General features: G+C 40.9%; 1 protein-coding gene across 1 annotated transcript in view; it reads left to right on the top strand.

The window, feature by feature from the left end:
* Window positions 1-266: 266 nt before the first annotated feature.
* Window positions 267-11,209, top strand: part of GLIPR2 (GLI pathogenesis related 2) — a 91,972-nt gene continuing 81,029 nt past the window's right edge. Inside the window, exon 1 of the mRNA XM_073640490.1 lies at window positions 267-417. The gene's annotated coding sequence lies outside the window, so the exon portion shown is untranslated. The remainder of the gene's footprint in view (window positions 418-11,209) is intronic.

Here is an 11,209-nt window from a genome sequence, read left to right as displayed (position 1 = left end):
TGGAGGCAACCAAGATAATGGGTAAAATTTTCTTATGCCCTTGGCGCAGCTTCAAGGACTTGCCCATAGGTCTTCACATTGAGGTAGTTCTTCTGAAACACAATTAAGGCTCCATTACTACACACGTCAAAGGATTATGTGCCAGACACACTTTCCACACTGAATGTATTTTACTCTGAGGCCTCCACCCAGTTTTGCTGATAGAGGCTATTCTTTTCTCCACCACACCCTTGGGACCTTATGGTAAGATATCTCCAGCACTGATAGCAGCAGCTTTGTGAGGACCAAGGCTTAGCAAAAAGCTCACATCCGGCAAGGTACTTCATAACGGGTGGACCAGACAACATGCAAGCTCCTTGTTTCACCACCTTAGAAGAACACGGAGTCTTAGGGAAAATCCAGGCCATCAATGTAGAGGTGCAGTATCTCTGAACTTGCAAGATTGATTGATGGTAGATGTAGTGCAATATTGCAATTTTGGGGAGGTTCTTCAAATCTTCTTGTTTGCTGTAAAATACATGGCATTATTTATTATAATGGGTGCACAGGTAGTAGTCGCACCTTGATCCCGGTATCCCGGGCAAGGGGTGAGAAGTGGGGTGCAGAAAAAGCAGTGAAAATGGCAATTGATGCTCTTTTACAAACTTTATATCATGGTCCAAGAGGCTTTTGTACTCTGGAATTTTTGAATGCCCTACTATATATATAGTAGACCATCCGCAACCTCATCAGGAGCATGCCCAGGTGTTGTAGGGAGGTCATACAGGCACGTGGAGGCCACACACAATACTGAGCCTCATTTTGACTTCTTTTAAGGACATTACATCAAAGTTGGATCAGCCTGTAGTGTGCTTTTCCACTTTAATTTTGGGGGTGACTCCAAATCCAGGCCTCCATTGGTTAATAAATTTGATTTGCATTGATTTTTGTGTGATTTTGTTGTCAGCACATTCAACTTTGTACAGAACAAAGTATTCAATGAGAATATTTCATTCATTCAGATCTAGGATGTGTTATTTGAGTGTTCCCTTTATTTTTTTGAGCATATATATACATACACACACATAATAATATATATATATATATATATATATATATATATATATATATATATATATATATATATATATATATATATATTATTCTGTGCATGTAATTTATTGTTAAATTAAAATAATTCTATTAAAAAAATTTGGCGTGGAGTCCCCTGTAATTTTATAGGCTAACAGAGGTTAAGCAGACAGCTGGGGCAGATGTTTGAAGCCTGGGGAGAGGATAATACCCACGGAGCTTCCCAGGCTACTAATATCAGCCCCCAGCTGAATACTTAGCCTTTACTGGCTATTAAAATGGGAGACTCAATGGATGTCACTCATTAATTAACATTTGTCCGAGTGCAATCCGATTTTTTATCGGATTGCATCTTCCGTTTTTCTTGCACGTGAGTATGATCCCTTAGGGTAAGGGTATGTGCACCCAGTCAGGAGTCGCTGCAGGATTGAAGCTGCTTGTTATACAGCGTCAAACCTACATCATCCCGATGTTACAGCATATTGGATGGGATTCCTAGAAATTCCATGTCCACTATGTGTCTCTGCACCTGCGGATCACCTACGGACACTGACATGTGGCGCATCTTTCAGACCCGTAGTATGTCATTTTCTCTTGCGGGTCCACATGTGGGCTTTCCCCATAGACTTGCATCAATGAGGAAAGTCCGCATGTGAAAATAAAAAAAAAATGATGCCGCTTATTTGCATAATGAGGGCGGAAGTCGAGCGGGTATTTTAGTGTCGGGGGTCGCAGTTGGCTCCTGACAGTGTGCACATACCCTAAGACACCTTGGGAATGGACAGGTTTCTTTTCTTAACTGATTGGCCTCTTTGGAAATCTGCAGTGGTTAAAAGATGCTCAAAAACCTGAACATATGAACAGTATGGGGTTTTTTTTAGAATGAAATGTATATGTTCATTCTTGTGTGTGTGTTTTTTTTAACGTTTTTTCATGTGCGTTTCAGAGTGAACCTGCTCCAAACCCGCCTGAAAAAATAAAAGATTCTGTGTACATACCCTAAGAGATATTTTACTCCAGAAAGAAGCAAAAAAGACGATGAATCGGGGTCATAGTGTTCACTAAACCTTTTATCAGCATCAGTTAGTTTTAAAAAAAAGTGTTCACATGATGGTCCCAACCCCATTTATAAGGCAAGAAATCCCACTTCTTAAACCTGACAGGGCACACCTGTGAAGTGAAGACCATTTCCGGTGACTACCTCTTGAAGCTCATCAAGAGAATGCCAAGAGTGTGCAAAGCAGTCATCAAAGCAAAAGGTGGCTACTTTGAAGAACCTAGAATATAAGACATATTTTCAGTTGTTTCACACTTTTTTGTTAAGTATATAATTCCACATGTGTTAATTCATAGTTTTGATGCCTTCAGTGTGAATGTACAGTTTTCATAGCCATGAAAATACTGAAAAATCTTTAAATGAGAAGGTGTGTCCAAACTTTTGGTCTGTACTGTATATTTTGCCTTGAGATTATATTTACAATATTTGCATTGACCACAATGAAAATTCATTCGTGGGACCTTCATGTAACCATGTAACGTGGATCTGGTAACCTGCTGTTTACCAACTTGTCACTTAGGTTACGGTTTGTCTTGTATGAAAAGCTTGTGTAATGCTGCCTCGTGTACCGCGTGGTCATGTGTTAGTAAATACCAATTCTTTTCTAAAGACAGCATTCACAATATCATCCGTAGGACTATGTCTGATGGATTTCTGTATAATAGACTTTACCTTTGTATTTCAGAAGTTCTTTCAGTATCAAATTTTTTCTTTCTTAGGCTATGTGCCCACGATGCAGAAATGCTCCGGATTTTTCCTGAGCGTTTCTGCATCTCCCTGGCAGAAAAAACGCATGTGGATTGTACATGCGGATTGTACATGCGGATTGTACATGTGTTTTTCCTGCCAGGGACATGCGGATGTGAAGCGTTCTTCACATGCATTTCCGCATGCGGATTGACAAGCGATTTTAGCATCACTTGGAAAGTGCTTGACAACTTGGTCACACTATATAAATCCATGCAACCGGCATGGATTTATATACTGTGACCGTAAAAGAATGGTAAAAAATAAAATAAATCTATACTTACCTTCCGATGGCCCAAGCATTCTTGCTTCCCTCCGTCCTGGCTGCCTGCAGATCGCGGTACACTGAAGGACCTGCCAACGTCAGCTGTCGCGTGACCCGTCACATAACTATGACGTCAGCGCAGGTCCTCCAGTCCATCACGATCTGCCGGCATGAGAGGACGAGCGCAGCGGGGGCCATCAGAAGGTAAGTATAATGTTTATTTTTTATTTTATTCTTTTTTTTTTTTTTTTACAGGTACTATGGTACCCGGGTCCGTAGGAGAGTCTCCTGTCCGCCACACCTGGGTACCATCCGCACATTGAACGTTTTTGCCGCTGCGGAAACGCTTAAAAAACGCATCGTGGGCACACAGCCTATGTATTATTTGGCGTGATGCAATTGTACACTGTGTGACAATTATTTATTTGGGCATATATGATATTATTTGGGTGTGCTATAGAAAGTGGTCACTATATGGTGCTGTTATATAAGAACTGTATGGTGCTGTTATATAAGAACTGTATGGTGCTGTTATATGGGCACTGTGTGGTACCGCTATATAAGAACTGTGTGGTGCCGTTAGATGGGCACTGTATGATGCTGTTATATAAGAACTGTGTGGCAGTACTGTATGGTGCTGCTATATGTGACTGTATGGTGCTGCTATATAAGATCTGTGTGGTATTATTATTCGGGTGCTGTATGGTGCTGTTACACAAGAACTGTGTGATGCTGTTATTTGAACACTCTATGGCGGTATTTAGATACTGTACAAAGCTAGTATATAGTAACTGTGTGGCACTATTATTTGAGCGTAGTATGGTGGCATTCTGACTTTGTATAGTGCTATCTTTATGTAAGTGTATGGCAGTATTTGAACATTGTCTAGTGCTATTATATAGGAATTGTGTACTGATAGTGAGACACTGTGTGCTGCAATTCTATTAATCAGCTGCAATTTATATATGGAGGACAGCACGGCTCTACACATTACATATAACATGGCACTGCTTGTGTTATTCCAAGCATCATGTATGCATGCAAATCCCAGGTGCTTGGTATAACAGGAAATCCAACACAACAAGTAATTATAAATAAAGTTGTGACATTTGCCGGGGATTATTTGATTATTTTCCTGCTTTATTGATATCCATGCAAAATATGTGTAAAGAAGCAGGTAAGGGGGAGGAAGGTGCGGGCGATGCCCAGAGTGACAGCCATTTACCGTATGTGTATTCGTCCTTCTTAGTGTCATGGCATAGGTGCGTATGCTGATACGTGCGCTCAATTGTTGCCGTGGCAACTGGATAAACAAGGGGGACAAGTGTATTGACTACAATAACAAGGCATTATTAATAATTCCATTTATTTGAAAAAGTGAAGAACATGTAACAATTATTAATAAAGTGAAGAAAACTCAATGTCATTTTTATCATGGACGCCCAGAGTCACAAATGATAAATTAGGCTAAAACTTCTGGATTAGGAAAATATTGTCGAATAAATAAAAAAAAAAAAAAAAAACAACACGTAAAATTAACTTTAAAAAAGTGCAAATTAAATAATCACTAAGGTTCAGACATAAAAGTCACCATTAGGGTCTGTACATACAATGTTATTTTCAGGCAACCAAAAATGTATTTTCTTTCTTTTTGTTCATTTCCTGAATCTTTTTCTGTGTTTTTGACAATCTTTGGGTTTGTGTTGTTTTTCCAGCATTTTTGGGGTGTTTTTTGGACTGGCGTTTTCTGGATGTTTTTTTCAACAATGAATAAACCACTAGCGTTTTTTTTTTCTAGCACAAAACGCAGCCAAAAGGCTCAAAAAGAGATGTTTGAACTTTCCCATTGACTTGTATTGTAAAGTATAGAGTGTCTTCAGAGTGTAAGACGCCTTGGGAATGGACAGGTTTCTTTTTTTAACTGATTGGCCTCTTTGGAAATCGGCAGTGGTTAAAAGATGCTCAAAAGCCTGAACATAAGAACAGTATGTTTTTTTTTTAGAGTGAAATGTATATATTCATTCTTGTGTGTTTTGGTAGCGCTTTTTCAGGTGGTTTCAGAGCAAACCTGCTCCAAACCCGCCTGAAAAAAAAATAATATAATATATTCTGTGTACATACCCTAAGAGCCATTTTCACTCCAGAAAGAAGCAAAAAAGATGATGAATCGGGGTCAGAGTGTTCACTAAACCTTTTAATGGCGTGAGTTAGTTTAGCCTATATAAAAGTGTTCGTATGGGCAGAAAATAGCACAAACTACGTAGGTGGGTTTACGAGTGTTTACCCAGGTGTGTGATGCCGCACATCTAACTATATATATTTTGCCTTGAGATTATATTTACAATATTTGCTTTGTCCACAGTGAAAATTCCTTCGTGGGACCTTCATGTAACCATGTAACGTGGATCTGGTAACCTGCTGTTTACCAACCTGTCACTTAGGTTACGGTTTGTCTTGTATGAAAAGCTTGTGTAATGCTGCCTCGTGTACCGCGTGGTCATATGTTAGTAAATACCAATTATTTTCTAAAGACAGCATTCACAATATCATCCGTAGGACTATGTCTGATGGATTTCTGTCTAATAGACTTTTAGGCTTCACCTTTGTGTTTCAGAACTTCTTTCTGTATCAGTTTTTTCTTTCTTAACCTGCTTAATGTATTATTTGGCGTTATGCAATGGTACACGGTGTGACAACTCTTTATTTGGGCATATATGATATTATTTGGGCGTGCTATAGAAAGTGGTCACTATATAGCCCTGTTATATAGGCACTGTATGGTGCTGCTATATAGGCACTGTATGACACTGTATATCGGGCACTATATGGTGCTGCTATATAGGCACTGTATATCGGGCACTGTATGGTGCTGTTATATAGGCACTGTATGACACAGTTTATCAGGCACTGTATGGTGCTGCTATATAGGCACTGTATGGTACTGTTTATCAGGCACTGTATGGTGCTGTTATGTAGGAACTGTATGGCATTGTTTATCAGGCACTGTATGGTGCTGCTATATAGGCACTGTATGGTACTGTTTATTGGGCACTGTATGGTGCTGTTATGTAGGAACTGTATGGCACTGTTTATCGGGCACTGTATGGTGCTGTTCTATAGGAATTGTATGGCACTGTTTATCGGGCACTGTATGGTGCTGTAATATAAGCACTGTATGGTACTGTTTATCAGGCACTGTATGGTGCTGTTATATAGGAACTGTATGGCACTGTTTATCGGGCACTGTATGGTGCTGTTATGTAGGAACTGTATGGCACTGTTTATCAGGCACTGTATGGTGCTGTAATATAAGCACTGTATGGCACTGTTTATCAGGCACTGTATGGTGCTGTTATGTAGGAACTGTATGGCACTGTTCATCAGGCACTGTATGGTGCTGTTATGTAGGAACTGTATGGCACTGTTTATCAGGCACTGTATGGTGCTGTTATGTAGGAACTGTATGGCATTGTTTATCAGGCACTGTATGGTGCTGTTATGTAGGAACTGTATGGCACTGTTTATCAGGCACTGTATGGTGCTGTTATGTAGGAACTGTATGGCACTGTTTATCAGGCACTGTATGGTGCTGTTATGTAGGAACTGTATGGCACTGTTTATCAGGCACTGTATGGTGCTGTTATATAGGAACTGTATGGCACTGTTTATCAGGCACTGTATGGTGCTGTTATATAGGAACTGTATGGCATTGTTTATCAGGCACTGTATGGTGCTGTTATGTAGGAACTGTATGGCACTGTTTATCAGGCACTGTATGGTGCTGTTATGTAGGAACTGTATGGCACTGTTTATCAGGCACTGTATGGTGCTGTTATGTAGGAACTGTATGGCACTGTTTATCAGGCACTGTATGGTGCTGTTATGTAGGAACTGTATGGCACTGTTTATCAGGCACTGTATGGTGCTGTTATATAGGAACTGTATGGAACTGTTTATCAGGCACTGTATGGTGCTGTTATATAGGAACTGTATGACATTGTTTATCAGGCACTGTATGGTGCTGTTATATAGGAACTGTATGGCACTGTTTATCAGGCACTGTATGGTGCTGTTATATAGGAACTGTATGGCACTGTTTATCAGGCACTGTGGTGCTGTTATATAGGAACTGTATGGCACTGTTTATCGGGCACTGTATGGTGCTGTAATATAAGCACTGTATGGCACTGTTTATCAGGCACTGTATGGTGCTGTTATGTAGGAACTGTATGGCACTGTTTATCAGGCACTGTATGGTGCTGTTATGTAGGAACTGTATGGCACTGTTTATCAGGCACTGTATGGTGCTGTTATATAGGAACTGTATGGCACTGTTTATCAGGCACTGTATGGTGCTGTTATATAGGAACTGTATGGCACTGTTTATCAGGCACTGTATGGTGCTGTTATATAGGAACTGTATGGCACTGTTTATCAGGCACTGTATGGTGCTGTTATGTAGGAACTGTATGGCACTGTTTATCAGGCACTGTATGGTGCTGTTATATAGGAACTGTATGGCACTGTTTATCGGGCACTGTATGGTGCTGTTATGTAGGAACTGTATGGCATTGTTTATCAGGCACTGTATGGTGCTGTTATGTAGGAACTGTATGGCACTGTTTATGAGGCACTGTATGGTGCTGTTATATAGGAACTGTATGGCACTGTTTATCGGGCACTGTATGGTGCTGTTATGTAGGAACTGTATGGCATTGTTTATCAGGCACTGTATGGTGCTGTTATGTAGGAACTGTATGGCATTGTTTATCAGGCACTGTATGGTGCTGTTATGTAGGAACTGTATGGCATTGTTTATCAGGCACTGTATGGTGCTGTTATATAGGAACTGTATGGCATTGTTTATCAGGCACTGTATGGTGCTGTTATGTAGGAACTGTATGGCATTGTTTATCAGGCACTGTATGGTGCTGTTATATAGGAACTGTATGGCATTGTTTATCAGGCACTGTATGGTGCTGTTATATAGGAACTGTATGGCACTGTTTATCGGGCACTGTATGGTGCTGTTATGTAGGAACTGTATGGCACTGTTAATCAGGCACTGTATGGTGCTGTTATGTAGGAACTGTATGGCACTGTTTATCAGGCACTGTATGGTGCTGTTATATAGGAACTGTATGGCATTGTTTATGAGTCACTGTATGGTGCTGTTATATAGGAACTGTATGGCACTGTTTATCGGGCACTGTATGGTGCTGTTATGTAGGAACTGTATGGCACTGTTTATCAGGCACTGTATGGTGCTGTTATGTAGGAACTGTATGGTACTGTTTATCAGGCACTGTATGGTGCTGTTATATAGGAACTGTATGGCACTGTTTATCAGGCACTGTGGTGCTGTTATATAGGAACTGTATGGCACTGTTTATCGGGCACTGTATGGTGCTGTTATGTAGGAACTGTATGGCACTGTTTATCAGGCACTGTATGGTGCTGTTATGTAGGAACTGTATGGTACTGTTTATCAGGCACTGTATGGTGCTGTTATATAGGAACTGTATGGCACTGTTTATCAGGCACTGTGGTGCTGTTATATAGGAACTGTATGGCACTGTTTATCGGGCACTGTATGGTGCTGTTATGTAGGAACTGTATGGCACTGTTTATCAGGCACTGTATGGTGCTGTTATATAGGAACTGTATGGCACTGTTTATCAGGCACTGTGGTGCTGTTATATAGGAACTGTATGGCACTGTTTATCGGGCACTGTATGGTGCTGTAATATAAGCACTGTATGGCACTGTTTATCAGGCACTGTATGGTGCTGTTATGTAGGAACTGTATGGCACTGTTCATCAGGCACTGTATGGTGCTGTTATATAGGAACTGTATGGCACTGTTTATCAGGCACTGTATGGTGCTGTTATATAGGAACTGTATGGCATTGTTTATGAGTCACTGTATGGTGCTGTTATATAGGAACTGTATGGCATTGTTTATCAGGCACTGTATGGTGCTGTTATGTAGGAACTGTATGGCACTGTTTATCAGGCACTGTATGGTGCTGTAATATAGGAACTGTATGGCATTGTTTATGAGGCACTGTATGGTGCTGTTATGTAGGAACTGTATGGCACTGTTTATCAGGCACTGTATGGTGCTGTTATATAGGAACTGTATGACATTGTTTATCAGGCACTGTATGGTGCTGTTATGTAGGAACTGTATGGCACTGTTTATCAGGCACTGTATGGTGCTGTTATATAGGAACTGTATGACATTGTTTATCAGGCACTGTATGGTGCTGTTATATAGGAACTGTATGGCACTGTTTATCAGGCACTGTATGGTGCTGTTATATAGGAACTGTATGGCACTGTTTATCAGGCACTGTGGTGCTGTTATATAGGAACTGTATGGCACTGTTTATCGGGCACTGTATGGTGCTGTAATATAAGCACTGTATGGCACTGTTTATCAGGCACTGTATGGTGCTGTTATGTAGGAACTGTATGGCACTGTTCATCAGGCACTGTATGGTGCTGTTATGTAGGAACTGTATGGCACTGTTCATCAGGCACTGTATGGTGCTGTTATATAGGAACTGTATGGCACTGTTTATCAGGCACTGTATGGTGCTGTTATATAGGAACTGTATGGCACTGTTTATCGGGCACTGTATGGTGCTGTTATGTAGGAACTGTATGGCACTGTTTATCGGGCACTGTATGGTGCTGTTATGTAGGAACTGTATGGCACTGTTTATCAGGCACTGTATGGTGCTGTTATATAGGAACTGTATGGCATTGTTTATCAGGCACTGTATGGTGCTGTTATGTAGGAACTGTATGGCACTGTTTATGAGGCACTGTATGGTGCTGTTATATAGGAACTGTATGACACTGTTTATCGGGCACTGTATGGTGCTGTTATGTAGGAACTGTATGGCATTGTTTATCAGGCACTGTATGGTGCTGTTATGTAGGAACTGTATGGCATTGTTTATCAGGCACTGTATGGTGCTGTTATATAGGAACTGTATGACATTGTTTATCAGGCACTGTATGGTGCTGTTATGTAGGAACTGTATGGCATTGTTTATCAGGCACTGTATGGTGCTGTTATATAGGAACTGTATGGCACTGTTTATCGGGCACTGTATGGTGCTGTTATGTAGGAACTGTATGGCACTGTTAATCAGGCACTGTATGGTGCTGTTATGTAGGAACTGTATGGCACTGTTTATCAGGCACTGTATGGTGCTGTTATATAGGAACTGTATGGCACTGTTTATCAGGCACTGTATGGTGCTGTTAGGTAGGAACTGTATGGCACTGTTTATCAGGCACTGTATGGTGCTGTTATGTAGGAACTGTATGGTACTGTTTATCAGGCACTGTATGGTGCTGTTATATAGGAACTGTATGGCACTGTTTATCAGGCACTGTATGGTGCTGTTATATAGGAACTGTATGGCACTGTTTATCAGGCACTGTGGTGGTGTTATATAGGAACTGTATGGCACTGTTTATCGGGTACTGTATGGTGCTGTAATATAAGCACTGTATGGCACTGTTTATCAGGCACTGTATGGTGCTGTTATGTAGGAACTGTATGGCACCGTTCATCAGGCACTGTATGGTGCTGTTATGTAGGAACTGTATGGCACTGTTTATCAGGCACTGTATGGTGCTGTTATATAGGAACTGTATGGCACTGTTTATCGGGCACTGTATGGTGCTGTTATGTAGGAACTGTATGGCACTGTTCATCAGGCACTGTATGGTGCTGTTATATAGGAACTGTATGGCACTGTTTATCAGGCACTGTATGGTGCTGTTATATAGGAACTGTATGGCACTGTTTATCGGGGACTGTATGGTGCTGTTATGTAGGAACTGTATGGCATTGTTTATCAGGCACTGTATGGTGCTGTTATGTAGGAACTGTATGGCACTGTTTATGAGGCACTGTATGGTGCTGTTATATAGGAACTGTATGGCACTGTTTATCGGGCACTGTATGGTGCTGTTGTGTAGGAACTGTATGGCATTGTTTATCAGGCACTGTATGGTGCTGTTATGTAGGAACTGTATGACATTGT

The sequence above is a fragment of the Phyllobates terribilis genome, unplaced genomic scaffold (genome assembly GCF_046119375.1).
Source record: "Phyllobates terribilis strain yellow unplaced genomic scaffold, ASM4611937v1 Scaffold_7__3_contigs__length_470593459, whole genome shotgun sequence".
In the NCBI taxonomy this organism is placed as follows: Eukaryota; Metazoa; Chordata; class Amphibia; order Anura; family Dendrobatidae; genus Phyllobates; species Phyllobates terribilis.
Note: the sequence above shows the minus strand (reverse complement) of the source record. Positions and strands in the feature narration are given on the sequence as shown.